This window comes from Globicephala melas, chromosome 5 (assembly GCF_963455315.2).
Source record: "Globicephala melas chromosome 5, mGloMel1.2, whole genome shotgun sequence".
NCBI lineage: Eukaryota > Metazoa > Chordata > Mammalia > Artiodactyla > Delphinidae > Globicephala > Globicephala melas.
In genome coordinates this window covers 14,924,129-14,951,532 of record NC_083318.1, presented here as the reverse complement: position 1 = coordinate 14,951,532, position 27,404 = coordinate 14,924,129, and positions in this window count along the sequence as shown.

Below are 27,404 nucleotides of genomic sequence, written 5' to 3'. Positions count from 1 at the left end.
ATAAGTATAAAAGAACACTTTATGTGATACCAGCCTTCTAACCACTAGTCTTCTTTAGAACCCCAGAGATAAATTTAAATTATATTTTCAGGAAATCAATCCCATAGGTTTTGGATTTCCTCCTACTCCTCATTGCTCTTACTACAACCATATCCAAATTCTAACAGATTCTTTTTTTCACAATAGACAATTCTCCTTTTGTGAGACTGACCAGCAATAGCAAATCACCAAGTCACTTTCCCACAGTCACTTGGAGCTCCTTGCTTTTCACTGACAGACTAATTAACATGAGCCAGTATGTTACGTGCATCGTATTTAATGATGATACTTTGGGCTATCCAATCTTCTTTCATGTTAACACTAAACACCATTCCATAATTGCAATTTATTCTTTTAGAGAGAGCTTCACCCAAAGCAGTTTGACACAATGAGAAAAACTCACTCTCCTAATCCTAAAGGCACTAGTGAAATGTGACGATCAATATTTCTCGGCCTTCAAAAAGTATCCGTCAATGAACAAAACCAAAAGTATACTGAATATTTTTATTCAACTCTTACACTTATCAAATAAGGCCCTTATCATCTAAATAACCAGGATCCTGAGTTTCCTTGTGTTTTAGGGGGTTGCTATCAAATGCTGAATTCATGCCAAATTTCCCTCTGGTCTCTCTTGTTGTTCACAACTTCAATACAGGCAAAGAAGCAACCACATTTGTTCTGCTTTATCGTAGATGGTAGCCCAACCAAAAAAATAATTGAATATATCTGTTTCCTGTTTCACAAAGCTGGCATTTTGCTTTCAGCACTCTTCACTGCATTAACGCCTCTCTCAATTAGGCAGTGAGAGGAGAGGGGAAAATGCACATACTGTACTCTGGCATTTCAACAGCAGTGTCTCTAGTCAATTCCAGCAGAGCATCTTGCCTTCTGATTTAATCCCTCTTGTCAGTTGCTCATCATAAACTGTACAAGTATGTTGCATATATTTTACAATTCACAATTCTGCAGTGGGAAAGAGAATGTGTCTACTGATGCATAATGCATGAGCAAAGCTTGAAAACAATCTGCATGCCTTTAAAATCTTATTTGAAATCAGATGATTTATGTTCGCTCTAATTGTCAAGATAATAATAACTGATAAATTATATATATATATATATAAATAAATGGAGAGAGAGAGGAAGAAAATAAAAGAGAGGGAGAAAGAGAGAGAGAGGGAGAGAGGGGGGGAGGGGAGAGAGAGAAGAGAAAAAGGTTAGTCATCTCTAAGTTTACCTAATGGTAACTAAGCTCATCATAAAATGAAAACATGAGCAACAGATCTGTAAATCCCACACTTCGGATTTCCCACTGTATCTGAGAAAAATCAATCTTGCATGAGCAAATATAGCTCAGTACTACAGAGCTGGGGATGAAAAATGGCATTCCTTTCTTTACATGAAATCATTTCTCCATCAGAGTAGCAATGAGACTAAAGACTTGAGATAACTGCCCTTTAATATGAAATCTATTTCGAGTCTTTCTGTTACAAAAATTAAAAGTGAACAGAATCCTAGGATTCTCTGCACAAACTCATGTTGAGGGCCTATACTTCCCGCCATGTAATCTCCATTCTCACTTTTTGCATCTCTCAGCATGCCCCTTACCTCTAACTTTTATCATGAGCTTTAACCCATTGTTCTTTCACTTCCCATTAAAACTTTGTCTTTCCCTTCCCACTTAAACTTCTGTTTTATTTCCAATCCTCCCCATTTTCATTTTTCTCTGCCTTTCTACACAGAATAATGAAAAAATTTTAGTTCACGGCATTCTGCATTAGGAGACAACATTAACTGTACTAAAAAATAAAACCTATGCAATTAACTTAAATTTTGCCTGTGGCAGAATCCTAGTTGTCCTCTTCCTTCATATATTTCCTTAGGTGTTATGTGAGGATTTATACCAAAAAGTTACTTCTTAACCCTACAGTGTGTCATTTGTAAAAATAGATTCTTTATGAAATAAACTCAAATTTAACTAACCTCACATCTTCTAGCTGTGAGAAGCCGAAATTCAAAAGCAAGAAAAACTTTGCTGTATTAATGAGAAAGGATATCTTCTTAGCAAAACTCACCACCCAGCACATGAGGCAATGGAAGTAAAGAGATGTTTTGCATACTGCAACTCCAGGCATTTTCATGTGCCTTAGTGGAAATGAAGCAACTTGAATACAAAAACAAAAGATATGACATTGTCTCTGTTATCTAGAAGCCAACAATTCAGTGAGGAGATAAAATACATGGTCAATATAAATAGAGACAATAATTATGAAAAGAGACTTAGAATGAGAGATTGCAAGATGGAGATGGAGAGAAAATAAACCCTGCGCTGTGACTGTACTGATAGGTAAAAGAAATAAGAAGAAAATACATCAAATCTCCCTTTATCTTCCACCAAGAAAAAGGTGTCAGGCAGAACTGGAGCCCTATCAAATGCATAAAATGGAAAACTTCATACGTGTTCTCCTTGTTTGAAGCTTAGTTAAGCACTATAGTGGGTATTGGCTTCTTCATTAATTCCACAGGTGTTTGTGTCTAGGCAGGCGCTATCCTAGGAACCGGGAACCTACATAGCATTTGCCTCAAGTCGTTTTCAGACTCTTAGGGAAGATGAACACCTAAAGAGACAATTATAATATAAATGTTCAGTTTGATATATGCAGAAACTGTGTGGGAGAATGTAAGAGGCCCCGTAAACCTCCATGAAGTTTAGGGAAGTCTTCTCTGAAGAGGAAGGGAGAGGAAACTGAGGGACAGCATGGACAAAACAAAGACCTTCCAAAGGATCTGGGGCACTAGAACAGTTATGAACTGATGTCCGAAATGCCATCCCTTTTGCCTGCCTTCTCTCCCTTCTCTTCTCCTCTCCTCTCTTCTCCTCCTCCCCCCACTTCCTTCTCTCTCTCTCCCTACCCTCCACACACTACTCAACCCCTCTCTCTCAGCCCATTTTATTCTCTTTCTGATTACAAAACACCAAAGTAGGTGGCAAGGATCCCAGCTTTGGCCGTAATGCTGCCCTGTGGTGGTATTCAAGTGTGTCTTGGCTGGTATGATGGTCTGGTGGGGACACCTTCCAGGAGATTATTTCTGGGATAGTTTTGGAATGAGTAAAGGAAAACTTGGGGAAAGACAAAATTTTGTGCGTCATGGATATTGGTTACCTCACCAAGTCTCTTGGACCCCTATCTGAGCCCAAGAGAGGGAAAAACTGTAAGTCAAAACTCAAGGAGCATTTTCCAGAAAACCTCTGACACTCAGAAGCACACAAGAAGTACCACTCTGGTGCCCACCTAACAACCAGAAGACACTTCAGTTACGCAAGAACAAGGATATTAATCAATACATACATTGTAGCTTCTTCAAAAACGAAGAACATTTTAAAGTGTTATTTATATTATTGTATTCTGGCAGAATTTTGCAAAACAAGGGCCTTTTCCACCTGATGGATACTCTCTTTCCTGTGACATTTGTACAGCAAGGTTTCTCAACCTCTGCATTATTGGACCAGATAATTCTTTGTTGTGGGTGCCGTGCTGTGCATTGTAGGATGCTACTAAACATTCTACAGAGACTGCCCCCACTAAAATGTCAGTAGCACCTAGTCATGACAATCAAAAATGTCTCCAGACATTGCCTCTGGAGGACAAAATCATCCCAACTGAGAACCACTGTTCTACAGTGATGTGTAGTCATTTGGTACTTTGGCCTGCTGTCCTGTGTCACTGACTTATTTTCCATGTATCTCTCTCTCTCTGATAAGCTACCAGTGAAGATCACATACTAGGCGCTAAATAAATACTCATTGATTGAAATGAATAAACCTTCACAGTAATGCAAGTTTTTCCTTTTCCTAAATTCTTTAAAGTTGAGGCAACCGCACACTTTCCCACCTGGACCTCCCTGTGTGAGCAAACAGAACAAGCCAACAACCAAAGACAGAATTTGGTTCCAAGAAAGAAAATGTGTAGAACGGAGTATTTATTAAGAACAATCCAATCTGAGAAACATCCTTAAAGATAATTTATCTTCCCTTCAGTTGCATCCATTTTCCTCTAGGGAAGCTTTAAAACTGTGTATAAATGTTTGTAAACTCTCGCTTTCTCCATGGTTACAAACTATGAGATCCTATTTATTTATACAGAGAGGTCAAGACTGAGGCTATTACCAACCAGAGACACACTAAGATAATGGTACTCTACCGATATTATTTTGGGCAAATATTTGTCAAAAGTATAAATTGAAGCTCCCTCAAATGAGTCAGACCTTATGTTTCCTTCCTACAATTCTAAAATCTAAAAAATGTCTTAAAGGAGGAGAAAAAAACCACAGGCAAAATAACTATGACAATATGAAGCTGGGCAGAATAGGAAGTGAATCATGGGCAAAAAGGAATACAGACATCAGGGAATGAGATACTCTGAATGGTATGCAGCATCTGAGAAGAAAAGTCAAGCTTTGAAACCTGCTACTCTACAAATCAAGGTCTGACAAATGACACAATAAAGGAAGCTGGTATCATGTCCCTTGACTAAGTCTATTGCCCAAATGTTTTGCATTTGAAGGTCTTGAGGCATTTATGAGAAGCTGAATGAACTTTCATGGTCGGCTCAGAAATGTCAGTGTCTTGAGGCCAGAATGCTTTCAACCTCATCATTTCCTAACTTGAAGACAGGAAACTGGAAAAGGTTCATGAAGTGTAGGGGAGACAGATTTCATGTTTAAATGTAACAGTATGTTTCTCAAAATATTTAAACGAGCTAGGAAATAAATCTCTTAACTAGAAAGTTAATAAACCAAATGCATGTGTTTTAGCCATCTCGAAATCTACTGTAGTATTTTCCTTAAATACTTTGTGGCTTTAAAAGGCGAGAAAACCAAAAAATAAAAGAATTTTCTCTTTTTTTCTCTCTCACTCACACATTCTCTTCCAGAGGGAGAGAAAAAAGAAAGGGGATCTCACATTTACTGAGTCCTTCAAAAGTACCATTTCATTTAATCAGAATAATCCTGTGAAATAAGTACTGATAATCACATTATACAGATGAAGAAAGTGATGCTCAATCTATACAGCTAGCAAGTACCAGAATTTGAACCCAAAAAGTCTATGCTATACCCCTATTCTAACCACTAAGCTACTTTTAAAAAAATGCAAAACAAATTTTCCTGATTTTTTTCTCAGAGAAGCCCAAAGTAGAAAACAAACAAAAACAAAAAAACAACCACTGTGTTAGAATTCAAAGATGACAGAATTTCGTTTTCTTTTTAAGTGTGGCCTAAAAAAACAACACTTTGTCAATATATTACATTCCTTCTCATATTCTACTCAATTTAACTCAGGTTAAGGTAACAAATATATATATAATTTTATATTAGAATTATCATTTAACAGTGAAATAGAAAATAAAACACATAACTGATCTCAGATGTAACTAAATGTAATAACTTCTGGCAAAAGTATGCATAGAATTTACTACAGTTTCAAAGAGTTTATTTTTAGCCTAATAACCACAGTTTAGGGAATGTTTCTGAAGTACAAATCAAGATATATTTTGCCTAATTATTTTTTGACTTTGAGGCTATCATGATGATACTAGAAAAGAAAAAAAGATTGTTCAAACTCTTCTGTGTTGAAATTCAAAGTGTTGTACACAATTTTCCTATTAGATATCCCATGACTATTCATATTGATGGGTTGATAGGTCTATATAATTGATGTAAAGTGTACCTGACATGTGTGGAGAAAAGAAAAAGGAAAGTTGTCCTATTCCAGTAGGAAAAGGAGTCATCCAATATCATTACTTCAAAAACATTGGCCCATTCCCAGAATCTCCTTTCATATTCCAAGGTCTAAAAGAAAAATCTCAAAGATGCTCTTTCCCATTCACTGAATGCCACTGCAGAAGGCTCCACTGGTTGGTGCTCTGCAGTGCTGAAACTCTCATTTGCTTTGGGAAAGAAAAAAAGAGAAGAGGTGAAATATTTGCTACTGAAAGATTTTACTTAAAGTAAAATCATATGTTTCCCCCCACTGCTCATATTAATGTATGGTACATTAAAATTTAGTCCTGTAAGTCTTCATTATTCAGGCATTTAATCATATGGAAAAAGTGGTAATTTAATTAAAACAAGAACATAGGTTAGATATCCCTTGGGATACAAACCTAGGAAAATGATCTAATCCATCGGGTTTCCATTGTGAAAATGTATTAATATTAGACCACAAGACCTCAGCAGAAAAAATGCTACTCATTTGCGAGGCAGTAATCTGATGCAGAAACAACTTGAGTTTAAGAAGCCAAAGCTACACCATTATTTCTGGGATGAGTGGAGAGTTTGTAAGAGACTGCTGCTCTGCTCTCACAGAGGTTAGGAAAATGCTGCAGAAGATGCATTTTCAGAGATAAGAACTTTGCTTTGTTTAGAATATAATTGCTGACAGTTCACATTATGACAGTCTATTGAATGGACTACCAAGATGCAATCGTCTTTTCAGAGCATGATATTTCATCTTTTAAAACATGTTACTATCTTTGTTTATGAGAAACAATATTTACCAGGGCTATATGAAAACAAAATTAATCTCATTTACACCTGAGTATCTCATTACCAAAGTGCTAATGTGGAGGTTCCCCTTTTCTAATTCCAAAGTCAAGTTTATTTCCATAGACTAGACAAATGCCATAATACCCTTAGTTCTGGGAACCTAAAAAAAAAGGTTAAAAGATCAACTTTAGACTCACAAGGTTCCATAATAAAAAAATATTTTTTAATTACCTCCCGTATCAATCTTGCTACAATGAATGAAATCCTCATATCATTCACTCCTTGCTGCTGAGTCCTGAAAGTATATGATACAATTTAAGACTATTGCCTAGTTGGGTTAATATAAATGTATTTTACCATCATCCAGACTATAATATCTTAGGCTGAACTATTTTAACAAACTGTATATCCCATGAAAGTTTGCAGTAGTGATGATAGCTTTTATTGAGTAAAAAGGACAAGAGAATTTTTCTGGCACATGGGGCACTGATTTGGATAAGAGTATCATAAAAGCCTAAGATACATTTCTTGGACCATATTCTATCCATCATGGACAGTTCTGGAGTAGAAATTTAGTAGGTTACCCAAAATTTCTCATGATTTCTGGATCTCACTTGATACTGTACTATTTCTACTATAACTAATACCAGTTAAACCAATATAAATGGGAGAAAGCACCCACGATATTAAAATAGCTCCTCAAAACTTCACTTACTTTTGTGCCTTTCCTCACCCATCCAACCCTACTCCATCAGAGTAATGCCTCCAGTATTAAGAAAGGGTCTATCTTGTCCAGATGGACCTAATTTCAGCATCTTCTGCACTTGGCCCACTACACGCATACCCAAGGGATCAGAAGAAATTTTAGAAGGGTGGCAAAAAAAACAAAAAAATAGGTGGAAACTAGAAGAAATGGAATCCCAGAACCCAAAGAAAGAAAAAGTTTCAAGAAGGATAGGTTGAACTAGAATATCAAAGTTCAAAAAGATAAAAACCAAAATATAATCATGACCTTGATGTGCCTGAGGAGCAACAGGTAGTTCAGGATGGTAGGAGCCAAGGATGCAAAAGAGAGAGTAGTAGAAACCTTATCTTTAAGTGGTAGGAAAAGTGCTGATGAGGTAGGATTATGTACCCTTTCGAGGCAGAATAAGGAATAAGTGTGAGGAAATCCATCCACATTTTTGAAAGCACTTTCTGACTTCTCTTTGGATAAAAGACTGTAAAGGAAGAGTGAAAACAGTAAAATATTTTAGGAGGCTATTACATGGGTCTATTGAAAGGTGGTACTGGTTTGTACTAGGGTGGTAGAAGAGAACGTAGTGAGAAATTATCAAATTTAAGGGAAATTTTTTTTTTTTAAGTAAAGGCAGAAGAAGAGTAAGGGGAGGAGAGAAACTAAGGATAACTTGGTGATTTTGGGTCTTAGCAACTGGAAAAATAATAGTGTACTTTTATTATGGGGAATAATTTGGTAAATATCAGATTTAAGGAGGGTGATATTGATAAAGAGTTATTTGTCAGAAATGTTATGCTTGAGATGTCTGTTAGACACTGAGGTAAGGGTGTCAAGTAGTAAACTATATATACAAGTCTGGAAGTTAGGGGACAGGTTAGGACTAACTATAAATATGAGTGTATATCATAATATACATGATATTTAAACAGTGGGAATTAGTGAGATCATCTGTAGAGCAACAGCAGGTAGAAAAGAAGGTGAGGATTAAGCAAGCAGTTCTAGGGAACTCCAACAGATAGAGGTCAGGAGAGGAAAAAACCTGCAAAGGAGAATGGAAGGGTCCAGCCAATGAGGAAGAAGAAAGACAGGAGACTATATATCCATGAATCAAGGGAAAGAATTTTTTCAAGAGCTGCGTCATATACAGCTGGAAGGTTAATGAACACAGTGTTTAAGAAATTATTGGATTTTATGATATGAATTCACAGGTAAATGTAACAAGAACTTATTTAATGACAATGGTAATAAAAAATTGATATGAATGAATTAAAGCAATAATGGAGAGGAGGAAAGTTGATACAATAAGTGCTGTGGTGCTTTTGTACTGTGGTGACTTGAGTAATTTAGAACTAGGTTTTACAAAACCCACATTCTGTATGGTTCTGGATTAGAGATGGACAAAAGAGAAACTTGCATGCAGAATGAAGCAGTAACCATCACTCTCTGAAGGTTATCAGAGTTAGATATAATGAGCGACAGACACAGAATTTGGCAACCTGTACCAGCTTGTCCTCACTCTCTTTTTTTTTTTCTTTCCACAGGTAGTTCTTCCTTACTGCAAGCCCTGCTGACCAACAGCAATCCCAGATCCACCACCAGGTCCAGAGGCAACAGCCTTCCATGGACTTCTCCTTTAGCTCTGCTTCATGGCCCCACTCTGGCAGTTAGACGTGTCTGGCTTTCCAGAAGTCTCTGACTTGTTCACCCACACAAGTGTTTCAGGAGAGTGATTAGTGACTTTTCTATGATCCTGCAACTCCCCTTTTTGTGGGCTTGTTTCCCAGGTTCTCCCCTCCCCATAATTCCCATAATTAATCCCTAGCATATAATACTCATTCTCTTCCTGAGTACAGGTATAAAATTGGTACAAGTATTAAACTTTTCAAGAAGTTTTGGTCTAAAGGGAAGGAAAGAAATATAAAACAGCTGGTTGTAGGTGTAAAGTCAAGTACAGGTTCCTTTAATTTTTTTTTTTTTTTTTTTTTTTTTTTTTTGGTGGTACGCGGGCCTCTCACTATTGTGGTCTCTCCCGTTGCGGAGCACAGGCTCCGGACATGCAGGCTCAGCGGCCATGGCTCACGGGCCCAGCCGCTCCGCGGCATGTGGGATCTTCCCGGACCGGGGCACGAACCCGTGTCCCCTGCATCGGCAGGCTGACTCTCAACCACTGCGCCACCAGGGAAGCCCCTTTTAATTTTTAAGATCAGAATTATTATGGCATATTGGTATACTAGTGGATTGATTCAGTAAAAAGGAGAAATTGATGATACAAGACATAGGGGAGGTAATTCAGAAGTAAAATCCTTAAATAAGCACATAGGGACACAACAAAGGAATGGTCTTAACTAGATTCTGAAGCAGTTCATAACAGAAGGCTGTGAATATGAACACAAATACAGGGAAACTGGTAAATTAAGGATAATAAATTAAGATGAGGTTTGTGGTCTGATTGTTTTATTAGCTGAGAGTGAAGAATAAGAAATAGATGTTGAAGGTTTGACAAGGAGAAACTGTAAAATAAATGTTGAAGCACAGGAGAAAAGTTGACTAGGGAAATGTAGTTGAACAACTGGAAAGAACTGAGGGAAAGCTTGAAATCTGTGAAAAACGAGAGCAGTCCACTGAGTTCTGTTTATTGGTTGGTTGAGTTTTTTTCAATATAACCATCTGTTGGTTACAGGTTTGGAGCAGAAGACTTGGGTTTATCCACAATAGGGGGTTGGTAAATTTAGATGATGGAGAAATGTAGATGCATGCAAGGTAATGATTTTAGTAATTGTCTCTAAGCATGGAAAAGGGGAAAATGAACACATGAGAAAGAGTATGATGGGGACAATAATATTAAATTTCTCATTTAGGCATAAGAATTCATCCAGTGAGGATACTAGAAAATATGAGTGAGCTCTAAAGTTACTAGAGTTAATAAAAAATGGGATGCTTGACATCTATGTTTTGGAAGTGTTGTACCCTTTGGTAGTAACAAGGTCTATGGTATGACCTTAAACAATTGAATGAAAAGAAAGATTACTGGAAGAGATGTCTGTCAAGTCAAGGAACTGAGATGCATTGATATAGGGTAAACTATACTTCGGGAAGTTAATCCTGCCAAATAGTGTCATAACAGAGAGGATAACAACAGAGCTGGGACTGGAGTAAAGGAAGCAAGGCACCCAGGGCTCAAAATTCAAGGAGGCACGCAATTGTAGGTATTGATCCCACACTTGCATTATATCAGTAATATTATAATTAAGACATTAAGAAGCATGAAGAGCAAGAGAAAATGAGTACCATCCATTGAAAACAGAATCATGTAAGTTTTCATAATTAAAATTTATATTCCATATTGGACATAATTTTATAAAATCAGTAAAGATGCTGCTCATAAAAGTCAATGCTATTCATATAAAGAATACTCAATAAATCAGAGTTACTCCAGCATAACATAACTACATTGTTCACATGTGGATCTGAAACACAGTCTCACTCCCTTTAACTATCTCTCATTGCTTACGGAGGGTTGAGTGGTTAACAGCTAAGTGTTAGGAGCTAAAGCCATTTTCTCTTTTACACCATATAGTAGAATTTTGATTTTGCTGTTTCCTATTCCCTGACAATAGATTTAGGAGTTGGTTTTAGATAACTACAGAACTAAAACTGACTTCATGAATTCTTTCTGATCCATGGCCATTCTCTTTCTTGAACCTTAACCATCTCTAGGGACCTTCCTAACCATAAATGCCCTCAAATACACATTTACCGTCTCACTTAAATTCATCATTGTATTTCTGACATATATATTAATCTGGGAAGAAAGGAGAAATAAGGATATTCCACTGACACTGAAAAAAATTTGATAAATATCAATCATGAGAAAAAATTACTAAAACAGAGGATTTGGTCTTAAAATGTGTTCAAATTCTCCTGAGAACACCAGACAGAAAAATAAAGTGATCATTATTTTAACTTTTTAATTGACGAGAAAGTATTTTTATTTGTAAATACATCTGCCTCATTCAGGCTTTTGTTTCTACCTAAATTCACACTGATGACTTCTGGTGTCCCATCAGATGTAATGCTAACCTGAACCGCTTTGAGAAAAATAATGTCATCTTTCAGCCCAATCTTCCATTTCAGAGCAGTAATCATAAAAACCTCTTAATAACCTCAATGTAACTTAAAACTATATAAACTTCAGTATATGTAATGAATGGTGATAATGGCTTTAGTAGTTAACCAAAAAAGACATTGTCCCCTACTTTTAAAAAAGACATAAAGATAGAATCTACTTTGCTGAGCCAAAACATGTAATCATGAGTGGTATTTGCCATCCCAGGGATGTAATTCGATTCCTTTAGAGAATGAACAAAGGCGTAAAATTAGCACCTGAAATAATTACTTTAAAGGTCAAAGAAATTAAAAATCAAAAATTCTATTTGTATTAGACCTTTATGAGATAAGTTTAATGTGCAATTTCATTGAAATAAGGGGGAAATAGTAGTGCTGGTCCTCCTAGAAAGCAGATCCAAGATGGGATTAAACATGAAAGGATTTTATTAAGGAATATGCTTGTGTGAGGAAATGGGGAGGGAGCCAGGGGAGGCTGGGAGAGACACCAAGACCTGATACAAGCCTGACTCCAAGTGAAGGAGAGACAAAAGGAACGTTTGGTGAAAGCATCCTAGACTGCCTTGCAGCTCAAGGAAGTTTCCACAAGGCTATCAGGGAGTCCGAGCCATAGGTACCCATCAGAGAAGCCCTATGTCTGCCAGAAACAGGCCTGCCTTAGCATCCCTCCCATGCTGTTACACACTAGCAGTAGCCCATGGAAAGCATGGCCTCTGTGAAAATGCCTTGACAGATTTCAGAGCAGGGCAGCTGGAGTCTTCTGTCAATTACACACTTGCTGTGGGGAGCTTTGTGAGGCACACTCTCATAGCTGCCAGAGGGGGGACATAACCAACATTCCACCCAATATCTGACTTGTAGCTATATTTAAACCTCACAAGCATTGTACATCGACTGATATTGTTAATCAGAATGATCACTGAAATAGCAACAGAATATGCATATTAGGCATACACGTATAACAATTTTAATCAGGAATTCAAACGGACAGCTCATTCTTGTTCCTGCCCAAATACATAACTTTGGCAAAGGACCATAAGAGACTACTATGAACAATTATATACCAATAAAATGGGCAGCCTAGAAGAAATGAGTAAATTCGTAGTAACATACAACCCACTAAGAATGAATCATGAAGAAACAGAAAATCCAAATAGATCAATTACTAGTAATGAGATTGCATAAGTAACCTAAAACCTCCCAATAAACAAAATTCCAGGCCATATAGCTTCACTGGTGAATTCTACCAAACATTTGAAGAATTAACACCAATCCTTCTCAAACTCTTCCAAAAGATAAAAGAGGAGGAAATATTTCCAAACTCATTTTATAATGCCAGCATTAACCTGATACTCAAATCAGACAAGGACACCAGAAGAAAAGGAAATTACAGGCCAATATCACTGAGAAACACGTATACAAAAATCCTCAACAAAATATTAGCAAATCAAGTTCAACAAACATTAAAAGGATCATCACCATGATCAAACAAGACTTATTCTAGGGATACAAGGGTGGTTCAGCATCCACAGATCAATCGTTATGATATACCATATTAACACAATGAAGGATAAAATCATATGATCACCTCAACAGCTGCAGAAAAAGCATTTGACAAAATTCAATATCCCTTGATGATAAAAACTCTCAACAAAGTGGGTTTACAGAGAATGTAGCTCAACAAAATAAAGTTCATGTATGACAAACCCACAGTTAACATCATACTAGATGGAAAGATAAAACTTTTTCTTCTAAGATCAGAAACAAGACATGGATGTCCACTCTCACCACTTTTATCCAACATAGTATTGGAAGTCCTAGCCAGAGTAATTAGGCAAGAAATGAAAGACATCCAAATTGGAAAGGCAGAAGTAAAACTGTCACTATTTGTGTATAATTTTACACATAGAAAACCCTAAAGCCACCACCAAAAAACTGTTAGAACCAACAAATGAATTTAATAAAGTTTCAGAGTACAAAATCAATACACAAAAATCTGTTGCATTTCTACACACTAAAATGAACTATCAGAAATATAAATTAAGAAATCAATTCCATTTACAATTGCATAAAAAGAACAAAATACCTAGGAATATATTTAACCAAGGAGATGAAAAACCCAGAAAATGAAACCAATAAGACATTTATAAGAGAAATTGAAGCAAACAGATGAAAATATATTCTGTGTCCATGAAATGGAAGAATTCATATTGTTAAAATGTCCATTCTATCCAAAGCAATCTATAAGTTCAAAGCAAAATTCCAAAGGCATTTTTCACAGAAATAGAACAAACAACTCTAAAATTTGTACAGAACCACAAAAGACCCCAAATAGCCAAAGCAATCTTCAGAAAGAATAACAAAGCTGGAGCCATCTCACTTCCTGATTTCAAACTATATTACAAAGCTATAGCAATCAAAACAGTATAGTACTGGCCTAAAAACTGACACATAGGTCAATAGAACAGAGAGCCCAGAAAAAAACCCACACTTATATGACCTGTTAATTTACAACAAAGGAGGTAACGATATCCACTGAGGAAAGGACAGTCTCTTCAATAAATGGTGTTGGGAAAACTGGACTGCCACATACAAAAGAATGAAACTAGACTACTATCTTCTGCCATACACAAAAATTAACTTAAAATGCATTAAAAACTTGAATACCAAACTGAAACTATAAAACTCCTGGAAAAAAACATACGCAGTAAACTCCTTGACATAGACCTTGGCAATGATTTTTTTGAATCTGACTCCAAACCAAAGGCAACAAAAACAGAATCAAACAAGTGGGATGACTAAATACTAAAAAGCTTCTGCATAGCTAAGGAAATCATGAACTAACTGAAAAGGCAACCTATTGGATGGGAGAAAATATTTGCCAATCAAGGAAGGGAGGGAGGGAAGGGAAGGAGGAGGGAAGGGAGGGAGGGAGGAAGGAGGGAGGGAAGAAGGAGGGAGGGAGGGAGGGAGGGAGGAAGGAGGGACGGAGGGAGGGAAGGAGGAAGGAGAGAGGGAGGGAGGGAGGAGAGAGGGAGGGAGGGAGGGAGGGAGGGAGGGAGAGAGGGAGCGAGGAAGGAGAGAGGGAGGGAGGGATGAAGGGAGGGAAGGAGGAGGTAGGGCGGGAGGGAAGGAGGAGGGAGGGAGGGAGAGATGGAGGAAGGAGGGAGGCAGGAGGGAGGGAGAGAGGGAGGGAGGGAGGAAGGAGGGAGGAAGGGAGGGAGGAAGGAGAGAGGGAAGGAAGGAAGAGCAGACCAAGCTCATAGGTACAGAAAACAGATTTGTTGTTGCCAGAGATTAGGAGGCTGGGGGTTGGGTGAAATGGGTATAAAGGATCAAACAGTACAAACTTCCTGTTATAAAATAAATGTTATGGGGCTATAATGTACAGCATGGTGACTAGAGTTAATAATGCTGTATTACATATTTGAAAGTTGCTCAGAGAGTAAAAGTCCTCATTACAATAGGAAATAAAAAGAAAACAGTTTTTCTATGTATGGTGACAGACAGTAACTAGACTTATTGTGGTGATGATTTCACAATGTATACAAATATGGAATCATCACATTGCACACCTGAAACTAATATAATGTTATATGCTGATTATACTTAAATAAAAATAAGAGCTTTATCATGAACAAATAGATATGCAAAAGTGCTATCTTAATAAATTCAATACCATAAATGGTGATGTGAGTTCCAATATGGTGAATAATTTGGGGATAATTCCATACAGACAGAATGATTTATATAGACATATTCTATACCCATTTTTTTCAGCTATGATTTTTATCTTTTCAATTTACAAGAGTCATTGGCATATTAGAAATACCATCAGACAGTCACAGACGATGTAATTTTTCCCAGACAATAGTTTGCCTTTTGGCTTTGGCATAGTCTTAACACTCAAATTTTTCATTCTTCATTCTCAAATATATTTATCTTTTCTTAGTTTCCTATTTTGTTTAGAAAGATCTTCTCTATACTGGACTAACAGTTATTTATTTTTTATTAGGTTTTTACCTTTGATCCTCTGAAACCCCAGCTTAATTGTTATAGTCTTTGCCAGATAGGTAACTAACAATGTCAGCATCTCTCATTAAATAACTTATTCTTTTTCCACTAAAATGTAATACCATTTTTCCATTGTTTTAAGTCCCTTATACCTTTGATTTTATGTCTGGATTCCTATTGTGTTAAACTGATCTGCTTTTCTATCCCTGTTCCAATACCACGCTGTTTTGATCATAATGATTTAGTAGTAAGTTTCAGTATCAGGCAAGGCAAATCTCCACTTAATATTCTTCTTTCTTATGCCTTTCTTGATTATTCTAGGACATTTATTCTTTCATATAATTTTTTTTTTTTTTTTTTTTTTTTTTTTTTTTGCGGCACATGGGCCTCTCACTGTTGTGGCCTCTCCCGTTGCGGAGCACAGGCTCCGGACGCGCAGGCTCAGCGGCCATGGCTCACGGGCCCAGCCACTCCGCGGCATGTGGGATCCTCCCGGACCGGGGCACGAACCCGTGTCCCCTGCATCGGCAGGCGGACTCTCAAGCACTGCGCCACCAGGGAAGCCCTCTTTCATATAATTTTTATACAGTTTTATCTAATTTTTGAAACCACTGCTATTCTGCCTGAAGTTGCATTAAACACAGAAATTAATATAAAAGGATTGCTATATTTATACTGTTTTCCCACCAAACACCATCAGCATCTCTTTTTTTGTCTGGTTTTTGTTTTGTTCCCTTTACTAAAATTACATTTTTGCTCTCTTTTTAAAATTATGTTGTGTAGTGCATCAAGACAGAAGTATGTATAAACATAAAATATAATGAAAAACTAAACGGTGAACATTTTTCTAACTACCACTTAGATCAAGAAATAGTAAATTACCATCACCCAAAAGTTCCCCAACCAGTGTGTCTTCCCAGATACACTGTGGTGAGCAAGCCTTCTAGGTTCCATCAGTGTGCCCTGCCACTTCCAACACATACACCTACCTGTATTTTATGGACCTGAGAGGAAGGTTGAAGGGAATAGAAACGTGATACATCTTTCTTTAATCCTCTCCTAAACTTTTGTTAATGAACATTTGCAAAAGGAAGCTTAAGTGGACTATTGCTAAAGCACTACAGATTTATCTTTTGGTTTTGGGATACTATTAATTTCATTAAATTAAATTAAATATTCCTGAAGCACTTTATATCTGCCTTTTAATTTTGAGATAATATTATTGTTATTTATTTTAATGACAATCCTTAAATGGATTCCCACATGATGTAAAAACATATGTTGTAAAAAAAATGTTGGCATGTTTATATATATAGGAATCGATACTAAAATAAAATAAAATTCAATAAAATATTATCCAAATAATTGGGCCAAACGGGTAAAAAAAATCAAATAAAAATATGGACAATTGATTAAAATATACTTTTCTGGAGTAATTCAGGTAACTATCCCAATTATCCGCTTCAGTAAACATGTGCAGATCCCAGCTAAATTTCAAAATACCTTAACAGTTTCTTGAAACAAATGGCATAAAATTGATTTTTTTAAAATTGACACTTTAATGGGCCAATTTCTCTATGCCAATATAGAGCACTTACACAAATTCTAAATAAATAATTTAAAAAATAATAAGCCCATTGGTCAAATATGTACAATAATCACTATCACATTCATAAGTATTACATGTAGATTAAAAAGAACCTCCAATCTCATGAAGGCACAAAATTTAATAATATACATAATACTACACCAAATATGCAATGTATAATATAATTTAGCTAAATATTTTCTAGATTTTATTTTCAAGTCTTCTTGTGACATAAATTTGACATTGAGTCCCTATAGCGACTTAAAAACAATTTATATTTGATGTACTTTTATATTTTATCCTGCCTGAAAAATCAGCTTCTCCTCAATTTTGTGTGTGTGTGTGTGTGTGTGTGTGTGTGTGTGTGTGTGTGAGTGAGAGAGAGAGAGAGACAGAGACAGAGAAAGAGAGAGAGAGAGTCAAAACTAATAGATTATGGTAATTAGAAAGGGAATTTGGGGTAATGGGAGAGCCAGAATCAGAATTTGGGGCCTCAATGATCTCAAATGGGCAAGTGAAGGAAAAATTAAATATACATAAATACAAAAGGTCAAGTAACACTTAGGAATTTTACATATGCCAATATTCTGGTAACAAAATCTCAGAACTGTAAAATCCCATTTGAATTTAAACTGATTGATTTTTCTAATGCAAAGGACTAAAAAAATAGGACATGAAAATGTGAACAAATAAGGTCATCAGTTTTATGCAGTTCTTTTATTGTATTTTTCTAGTCTGACTGAATTGATTTTGCTTCTTTCACCTTCTCCTTTTAACTCTTCGTGCCTTTTCCCCACAGACATAAAAGGCACAAAAGAAGCCAAGCCCAGGATTTTCTCAATGAGCAAGCGTGTTGGAAGAGGCTAGGTCTGACCGGAAAACCTGGTACAAACAGTTCCATATGAAGCTGCCCTGAAGTAAAGTGAAACAATTCTGCTTATTTAGAGCTGTATCCCCAGTACCTGCCCAGTATCTGACACATGATAGATGCTCTGTAAACTAAAAATAAATCATTGACACTGAATCCAATGTATCCAATTATATTTTAATTACAACAGTGTCTGAAAATCAACATCACCTTATGAATGTAAGATGTAAACACGATTGGCTCATGAAATGTTCAATGGTCAAGGACACAGCAAGGCAGACTGGGACTGATACTGGCTGTGCCACCCACTAGTTATGTAACTTTCACAATTTACGTAAGTTTTCTATGCCTCAATTTCCTTATCAATATTAAAGGTAATATTAGTATCTGTATCATGACCATTTTGTTTCAATTTAAAAGAATATCAGGCAAGTTTTTAGTGCTTTATTCTAACAATTATAATGAATGGTAGCAGGCACTTGGATAATAATCAAAGAACAAACAACTGTCACCATAATAGTCCCTGAGTCCAAGATACAGATATGATTTAGGATATAATTATATAAGTGGCTTACCTTAACCTAACAACACTATGTATATCAGTGCCTTATCAGGATTATGGAGCAAACATCCCAGCATTCCTAGTCAAATTTTGTAGTGAATGGAAGCAGGCATATGAATAATCAAAGAACAATTTTGTTTGTTTGTTTCATGTTTAGTTTCATCAAAAGACTAGGATAATTCCTTTCTACATGCCTTTTCACTAAAGAACTATTTAAAATTTACTGAAATGAAAATGTTTTTAAAACATGTTAGTTCAGTGTATTATGTATCAGGATAAAAATAAATAGCAAAATTCTAAATTGAAATAGCAAAATTGACTCTATGATGCAGATATATAGATAGATAGATATATTATTTCTATGTATGAAGTTCTAACTGGCTATAACACAATTCTGACACTAAGTGCCTGGAGCTAAGTTGAATTTCACAGGATAAGGGCACAGTCCTCCACAAGACTCTCCTCATTTCAGACACCAGCTACCATCTCTGGGGTCCCCAGGCTACCTACGTTTCTGACCAACTGTCTACAAGTTCAGGCTACCTCCTCAGGCTCAATAATTGTCTGAGATGACTCACAGAACTCAGGAAAACATTGTACTTATGATTACAGCTTTATTATTAAAAAATATAAATAAGAGCCAGCCAAATGAAGAGACGCATAGGGTGAGATCTGGGAGGTTCCCAAATGCAAAGCTTCTGCATCCTCAGGACACATTATCCTCTTGGCACATTGATATATGTCACCAACCAGGCAGCTCATCCAAGCTTCAGAAGTCCAGAGTTTTATTGGAATTTCATTATGGAGGCATGATTGATTGAATCACCGGCCGTGTAATTGAACTCAGTTTCTAGCTCCCCTTTCCTCCCAAGGTTAGGATGTCAGGGGGTCAGACCTATATCATGTGGTTCAAAGCATCAATCCTCTAGTTCCATGGCTGGCCTTTTCAGCATGGCCATTCCCCATGCTGAAACTATCTATGGCCCACCATGAGTCATGATGTTAGCATAAACTCAGGTGTGGTCCCAGGTGTCCACCATTAACAGCAAAGACACTCTTATTACCTGGGAAATTCCAGGAACCAGGGACAAAGGTCAGCCAAATGCTTTATTATACAACACTGGCATTAAATAGAATTGTTCAACATATCTTTGGATGCCAGATGAAAGGCATCCAAATAAAGTAATTTACTGACATGTTACATCGTGGACCTTCCTAGCCATTAACAAATTTAGGTTGTTTTTTATAAATAATGTCATAAGTCCATGTACCAACTAGTGGAATTTAATCTATCAATTGTAAATCTATCCATTAACATAACAGTAATGAGTCTCTATAGTTTGTAAAGTTTCTTAATCCTCATGTCAAACATAAAAGGAAGGCAAGTGTCTAGTTTGACTAAAATTAAGGTTCAATTTTAAAAGTTGCACATCGTGTTATATAAAGACAAAAAGTCACATTTACAAAGTACCTCTGAGTGGTTCACCCTTAGTATAGTGACACCATTTGATGTAACTCCTGCAAGAAAATTAATCAGCCACTATGAAGGGCTAATAACTAGAGGACATGTTGTTGTGCAAAGTTGGCCTGTTCTCCAGCTGTGCCAGCTTACTCACTCTGTTGCTTGAATGTGAATACGACCCTTGCATATCAGATACAGACTTCGGTAAAGTCATGAGACAATGCTCCCGGGAATCTTTCCAAGAAATCAAATCTGCCTGGTCTTAATAACACTGCTTTCAGCATGACTGCTGAGAGGGACCCAGGAAACAAAGGATGGAAGCTATTATAACCACAGTTGAATCAGGAGGTCACTACTACAGTCCTTTAGCTGTCATGAAAATAGCAGTGAACCCAAATAATCCTAAATAAAGCAAATTTAAGTGTGTGAACAAAAACAAAGAAAAAGAAAACAAGGTAGTTCTAGAAAACCAGTTTGTCAATGAATAAGATCAAAGCATCAGGATTTTCTTACATATTAGCTCTCTCTACTGTAAAAATTAAACATGCAAATGAATTTTTCTACCACATTAAGTCTTCAAAGAGAAAAGCCCAACTTTATCTAGGATATGAGTAGCATTACTCCCATTGCACAGATTTTTTTTGAAAGAAAAGAAATAATAAAGTTCCTAAGGCACAACCATGAATTGATAGAAGTAGAGTGGAAACTTTTATGTTTTTAAACAAACCAGGCCACACGGGTTCTAAAAGAAACCTTAAGAAGACAACAGAACAAATGTATGCTATTCTCCAACTGTGGATAAAAATATGCCCACTGAATTATGCACACTGATCTGAAAGAACTGGGAAAGAAAACAGACTCATTCGTGAACCCTAAAAAAGAGAGTCCAAATATACCCTTTTTAGTCTTAATTTTCCTTTAACACGATCCTTCATTCCTCAGATGTAGAAATCATTCAATTCAATTTACAATTTAAAACATTATATTATTGTTTCTAACTTGTATTGGTTTCCAAGTACTATTGTAACAAAGTGCCATAAATTTAGTGGCCTAAAACAACATAGATTTAGCACCTTACTTACGTTTCTGGAGGTCACAGGTCTGAAACAGGCCTCACTGAGCTAAAGGGCTGCGTCCCTCCTGAGGCTCTGGGGATCATCTGATTCTAGCCTTTTCACCTTTCTAGAGGCTGCCTGCATTCCTTGACACGCGGCCCTCTTGGTTCATATTCAAAGCCAACAAAGGCCAGTTATATCTTTCTCACACGGCATCCCTCGAACTCTGCTTTTCCACATTTAAGGCTCCTCGTGGGCTTCCCTGGTGGCGCAGTGGTTGGGAGTCCGCCTGCCGATGCGGGGGATGCGGGTTTGTGTCCCGGTCCGGGGGGATCCCGCACGCCGCGGAGCGGTTGGGCCCATGGGCCATGGCTGCTGGGCCTGCGCGTCAAGAGCCTGTGCTCCGAAACGGGAGAGGCCACCACAGTGAAACGCCCACGTACCGCAAAAAAAAAAAAAAAAAAAAAAAAAAAAAAATCCTCGTAATTATATTGGGCACACCTGGATAATCCAGGCTACTCACCTGATTTTAAATTTAACTGATTAACAACCTTAATTCCATCTGCCATCTTAATTCCCATCTGCCATGTAACCTACTCAAAGGTACATAGAATAAGGATATAGGCCTCTTAGGGGTGGGGGATGAAAAGTTTATATACGGTAAAGTAGGATAGTCTAGTTTGATGTGAGAACACAGCAGTAGGAATACCCAAACCTCCATTTTGTTTCTGGCCCTGCAACAAATATATGTTATGATCTTCATCAAATAAGTCATGCAGCCTCTCTGGCCCTCAGTTTCTTCGTCTAGTAAATTTTTAAATACTCATTAATTCTGACAATTAATTAAGTTGAATTCATCTGAGTTATTTGCACTATTAAATAATGAATTTTAAATTTATCATAGAAAACAAGACAGTTTCTCAACAAAAAGACTTACGTACAGTTTCATATTCATGCTATCCTAAAATTATCTTCCTATTATCTTAAATTTTATCAGCATTGTAAACATTTTGATTGTTAAGTCATGATCTGTAGTAATTTTGATCTTTGTAAACCTACTTAGAAAGAACCTGAAGCTTTCTAGAAGTGATTGTTCAGTAAGCACAGGAAACTGCTTCCTATTTCTTTTTTTTTAATGTTTGTTACTAACATTACAGATATTTATTACACTGAATATGACCCAAAAGAGCAGAAATTCCTGTCTGTTTTGTTCTCTGATGAATCCCAAGCGCCTGGAGCAGAGCCTGGTATAGAACAAGCACTCAATAAACATTTGTTGAATGAATGACATTTCAGCTTATAAATAACCAGAGAACATAGAAACATGTCGGTTCAAAATTCCACCCAATCCAAAGGAAAAGGCAATCAGTTAAACTCTGGAAACTGCAAAGAATGGGGGAAATAGTTCCAAAGCAGCTCCAATGACATTTCAGTTCAATCCAGACAACACGTTTCTGTGCTAATTGATGTCCCGCTGAGCAGAGGGAGATGCAGACGAAGATACTGCAATAGTCGACTTCACAGGGGACCGTCCGCGGCCCCAGGTTAGTCCTCACAGATGGAGAATCTCAGTACGTTGGGTTCCGCAGAGCAAAGGAAGGCTTCTGTCCTGAATTCTGACTGGTCTTTAGATAATTTCTCACTCTCTCTAATGTGCAGAGCAGCCCTTAAGGTTTCAAATTGTTCGCCTAGTTTTTATCTGTTCTGCTTCCTCAGTCAGGGTAACAGGGACGTAGCTGATCAAAATGTCAAAATCCATTAGGATAATCAAATGGGGAGTGAGGAGGGTGGCGTTCGGCCGGCTTCCGTCCATCCTTCTGAGACAGCCTTCTCAAAGATTCGGGACTGTCACTGCCTGGGCCCTCCGTCAGGCACGCTGTCATATGCAACTATGCAGCTGTGCGTATTTTCTCATTCATTCATTCATTCATTCCATCAGCACTTGAGTACCTCGCCCTCCGCTTGCCTCTAGGCATCCAGAGATAAGAAGCCTGGTCTTCTCAATGTCACGGTAAATCCCTTAAAGCTGACTTGGGTTGATTCTTAGCTACGAACTTCACAGTACCTGGGAGTTTACCCAGTAAGATTTCAGTAGCTACGTCTCCTCCGCGCAGCCGGTCCAGGCCGGCAGCCTGCACCTGGGCTGCTTGTCAACGTGCCCGGGGCTGCGACGCCCCAGAACCATCCACCGCCGAGATGCCCGCAGCTCGTTCCGTGGGGACTGGAGCAGGCCCGGGCTCGCGCTCCTTTTCTTAACCTCTAATCCTCTCACCATCATTGTGTGCTTCCCCTATGCCCAGTCTGGTTGCAGAGCCTGTTCCAAGGATTGTTTTTTCTGTTTGGCTCCCCAAACCTCTTTAGCCTTCACTGTAAATCCTTTTTATTTTTTGAACTTTTGAATTTTATTTTATTTATTTTTTTATACTGCAGGTTCTTACTGGTTATCTATTTTATACATATTAGTGTGTATATGTCAATCTCCATCTCCCAATTCATCCCACCACCACCACCACCCCCACCCTTGGTGTCCATACGTTTGTTCTCTACATCTGTGTCTCTATTTCTGCCCTGCAAACTGGTTCTTCTGTACCATCTTTCTAGGTTCCACATATATGCGTTAATATATGATATTTGTTTTTCTCCTTCTGACTTACTTCACTCTGTATGACAGTCTCTAGATCCATCCACATCTCTACAAATTACCCAATTTCGTTCCTTTTTATGGCTGAGTAATATTCCATTGTATACATGTACCACATCTTCTTTATCCATTCATCTGTCAATGGGCATTTAGGTTGCTTCCACGACCTGGCTATTGTAAATAGTGCTGCAATGAACATTGGGGTGCATGTGTCTTTTTGAATTATGGTTGTCTCTGGGTATATGCCCAGTAGTTGGATTGCTGGGTCATATGGTAATTCTATTTTTAGTTTTTGAAGGACCTATTTCTTAATATATTACTCCTATCATTAAATTGTCTGATCTTCAAAAGTTCAATTTCTCTGTCAAGGTATTAAAATTTTATCTACAGTGAACCAAAACATGCAGAGAGAGAAATAAAATAACTCAAATATCACAAATAATGCTATAGCTAAGATATAGGGACACATATATACATTTTACTATGATACATAACAAAACATAGTTCACTTGAAGTAATTGTGTTAATTATATGTATATGTATATAAATTTAAAATTTCAAAGGACAGGGAGAATGATCTGGGTCTCAAACACTTAACGTATTCTAATAGAGTCAAATTGGATCTCTTGGTCTTAAGTACAATTAAAACTGAAATTTTTTTCTATTTTACTTGTCAATATTTTTTGGAAAAAAAATTAAGACTGGAGGATTTCATCTAATAAGAAAGTAAGCATTTTAAACATGTAAGGAGACCATGGTACCTCAGTCTTATCAACATACTAGCCTGTTCAGAAAGCAAATATGAATTGAGTTTGTCCAAAGGACAATATTTAACTAGTCTGTTTTGGACAAAATATAAGCTACCTAGTATTACAAAATAGGAAAAAGTATAGTATTTCATTTATCTTGACAGTAAAAAGAAAACAGTTTAGATCTCTATCTCTGTGCCTTTATATTGGAACATTATTTCCTATTTAACATTTATATACCTTGTATAAAATTCTGGTAAGGAAGGGTTTTTTTTGAAAAAGGGTCCATTCAGTTGAATTACCAATTAAAAAAAAAAAAATAGGACATGATATTTCACCATTAGGGAGGGGAAGCCCAGAAAAGACATGTCATTTATCATGTAATAAATGACTCATGACTTTTTAAATCTCTTTCAGTTCAGGACACTAAAACATTTTGAGAATGAAATCTCCTCCAGAATTAAAACATGTGAACCAGGCATAACCATGAGAAAGTATTAATCAAAGACTCCTATTCATACTATTTTTAAAAATCATAGAATATTGAGATGCCAGAGGGAGAAAAATATAACTAAAAGAAATGTTAAAAAAGCTAAACCTACCAAATAACTGAAAATTCAGAATATAAAAATATTATATTAATTTTTATTATAAAAAAGTAATTTATAAAATTAGATTATATTAGATGCAAAAGTATATTTATGTAACCATTCTAGGAAGTTTCTCCAGAGGAAATGCTTTAGTAAATAAGAGTGATAATAGTTTGGTTTTTTTCCCTCTAAATTGTTCAATCATTTTCATTACCTTTTCATTTACATTTGCTTTTTCATTCTTTAAGAAAAATATAAGAATGGTAGTCAATGACTCAATTTTAAATTTCTCAAAATTTCACATATTTACTTTACACTCAACAAAGGAAGCATTTTGTTTCACAAGCCTGGATAATCAGGCATGTTGACCCATTGACTAAAGCAATGCTGACCAGCCTCTGCAAGGCCTGGCTACCTCTAGAAATGTTCCTTTTCTGCCAAAAGAGAGATCTGTACAGCAAAACCATATGATAAGTGTTCAAGCAGGTATCACCTCCTTAAGTTTCCTTTCTTTTTTTTCTTTTTGTTTTTAATGGAAAAGAAGCTCTATTTCCTATTTGTAGATTCTGGAGGCATAGCCAAGGCCATAGCTATGGAGATCTAGCTTAGGTTTGAATAAGAGCTGTATAGATAAAAATGTAACGTGGCCTATTTCTCAATTTCAATTCTACCTGCTTTAGCAGTTGAGCAGATGCATCTCATGAAATATAACCTGAAACCTGGAATGACTTCCTTTACTTCAACTTTAATGGATCATCAGGGACAACATGAATGAAGGAATATTCCTCACTGCAGAACACTTGCATCACATCCTCAGTTTTCTAAGTGCTCAACCTTACCAATCTTCATGATACACTTCAGTTTTCTATAATTTTTGTAGCCTTATACCTTTCTAAATAGTTTCCGATTCTATTTCAAAACGCTGAAGATTCAATGTAAACTGCATATTTTTTCTCCAAAGAGACTATTAAATAAGGATAAAAAGATATAATTTGAGTATACCAGCCCTAATGCTAAAATGATATAATTACGTTAAAAAGCAGATGTCAGCAATTTTCCAAAAAATTTTGTAACAGATTTGTTATTTAAGAACTAACTCAGGGAGATTGGCCAAGGCCCCGAGTTCATCTCTTCTCACAGGCACACCAAAATTACAACTACTTACAGAGCAGCTGTAGGTGAGAACGACCTGAAGACCAGCAGAAAAGATCTTCTACTACTAAATATATAAAGAAGGATCTGCAACAAGAAGGGGAGGAGGAGTGGAGATGTGGAATAGACAAGACCCATTCCCCAGGTAGGTCACCCACAAATGGAAGTATAGTTACAATTACAGAAGTTCTCCCCAAGGAGCAAAAGATCTGAACCCTGCATCAGCTCCCAAGGCCTCAGTCCTGCCCACCAGTGGGCCAGAACTAGCACAGAGACCCCTCAGCAACCACAGCAAGTCACCTCAGGACCCAATGCCACCTATCAGCAGGTTAGCACCAGCCCCAGAACTACTGGGCCCTGCAAGCCAGCTCCCCTAGGACACCCAGGCCCAAATCCAGCTGTTCTGGGCCCTGGCCCCCATGGATCAGTGGGCAGAAACCAGCTTCTGGACACCCAGGCAAGTAGCCAGCTACCAGTGGCAGACAGCCTCTGCACAAGGTAGGGCCAGGAATCCAATCAGGTCAGGCACCAGCCCTACCTAACTTCACACCACAGTAACTGGTCCAGTCCCAACAGAAGGGCACACTTAGCCCACATAGGGGGCACCCCTACAGCATATATCTCCGGTGAGCAGAGGAGACTGTGCTGCTGGGTCCCATAGAACACTTCCTACATAAAACTACTTCTCCAAGGTCGGGAAATGTAACCAATGTAACTAATACATACAAATAAACACAGAGAATTAGGCAAAGTGAGGCGACATACAAGGGAACTCCCATAAGACTGTCAGCTGACTTTTCAGCAGAAACTTTGCAGGCCAGACAGGAGTGGCACAATATATTTAGTGATGAAAGGAAAAAAATTACAACCAAGAATACTCTACCCAGCAGGACTGTCATTCAGATATGAATTTAAGAAGACTGAAATCATATCAAACATCTTTTCTTACCACAACACTATGAAACAGATAACCATTATAAGAAAAAAAACTGCAAAAAACAAACACGTGGAAGCTAAACAGTATTCTAACAACCAATGGATCACTAAAGAAGTCAAAGAGGAAATTAAAAAATAGCTGAAGACAATTGAAAATGGAAACACAACAATCAAATATCTATAGAACATAGCAAATGCAGTTCTAAGAGGGAGGTTATGGTGATACAAGCCTACCTCAGGAAATAAGAAAAATCTCAAATAAGCTAACTGCACACATAAAAGAGCTAGGAAAAGAAGAACAAACAAAACCCAGGGTCAGTAGAAGAAAAGAAATAACAA